General features: G+C 37.4%; 1 non-coding gene across 1 annotated transcript; it reads right to left on the bottom strand.

The window, feature by feature from the left end:
• Positions 1–339: 339 nt before the first annotated feature.
• On the bottom strand, positions 340–412 carry TRNAV-UAC (transfer RNA valine (anticodon UAC)). The gene has a single exon. It is a non-coding gene; the product is annotated as a tRNA-Val (tRNA).
• Between the last annotated feature and the right edge of the window lie 902 nt (positions 413–1,314).

Raw genomic sequence — 1,314 nt, 5'->3', positions numbered from 1 at the left:
GTGATTTGTGAGATGCTCTGCAATATCAGAGGACTCTTTCATGGTACCTACATAGAACCTAGGCCTTTTTCACAGAATCATAGAACAGCCTGTGTTGAAAAGGACCATAAGGATCAAAGTTCTTTGTACAAGGGCTGCTCAGATGGAGCCTCCTGAGTTCCAGCTTGTGCCTCTGAAGTGTGGTACCCACTGCACCACTGCAAAAATATCTACTTTCTTCTGTTCTCTGTTTATAGATATTGATAAAATCCCACCTGAGAAAGCCTTTTCCTCTCCAGGCTAAAAAATCCCCAGGCTCTCTCGAGAGATGGAACATTTGTGCTAAATGTTTTGTGCCAATGGTTCCACTGAGGATTGAACTCAGGACCTTCTGCGTGTAAAGCAGATGTGATAACCACTACACTATGGAACCACCACAATGCATCACCATACCATGAAATGATTTCTTCCCTTCCCTCCATCTTAATTGCAATTGGGAAGACTGGCCTCAGTGTAGATACTTTATGCTGTACCCATTATGTCCTCTACACATTATTTACACTCAGTGTCATGGTTTGGAAAAGGTACAGAGCAAATCCTAAAAAATGGACGCAATTTGTAATCCAAGTCAGAAAGGTCTCATTCCAAATTATTACTGAAGATAGGATGGAAGATAGTTTAAACAAAGGGTAGAAGCCAAAATATCAGAAATAAGCTTAAAATAACATTTATAGTTACTATGGAGTCAAGGGTGTCTAGCGAGTAAATTACTCTGTTTGAATGTCAGGTCTGTAAGCCAGCTTTTCCACTATCAACAGGAAGTTCACAGACTACAGAGTTGTACCATGGCATCTCTGTTACATCCAGGTGTAGAGAGAAGCTCTGAAAGCAACACAGTCATGATTAGATTAACAAGTCTTATCTAATTCACTGCAGCAAAGCATCTCTTCATTGAGACATTTTTTAATGTCCAAAACAAACATAGCTTTTTCTCATTGAAGTATTCACCTTTTTTGTTTGATTGCTTGTATTAATTTGAAACAGCAAAGACAGCCCAACACGAGTGTTTCGTTTGGCATATAAACATTTATTGTGTATTGCATGGGAATCAGTGAAGACATCATTATTTCTCTACTGAACGTTTTATTGTTTTACAGCTTACATTGTCAGGTTTAGCTATTTGCTTATTGTTTTTTGTTTCCACAATAAAACATACTTCCCCATGATTAATAATATTTAGTCATGATTGTTGTTATAGAACTCCTCCATTTCATTTAAAACAGAAGTGCTCATAAAAATGAAGAATGTTTATATATATTATCACAGTTGGCAAGA

The sequence above is a fragment of the Coturnix japonica genome, chromosome 2 (genome assembly GCF_054131305.1).
Source record: "Coturnix japonica strain WE chromosome 2, WE-NBRP24, whole genome shotgun sequence".
Taxonomy (NCBI): Eukaryota; Metazoa; Chordata; class Aves; order Galliformes; family Phasianidae; genus Coturnix; species Coturnix japonica.
Note: the sequence above shows the minus strand (reverse complement) of the source record. Positions and strands in the feature narration are given on the sequence as shown.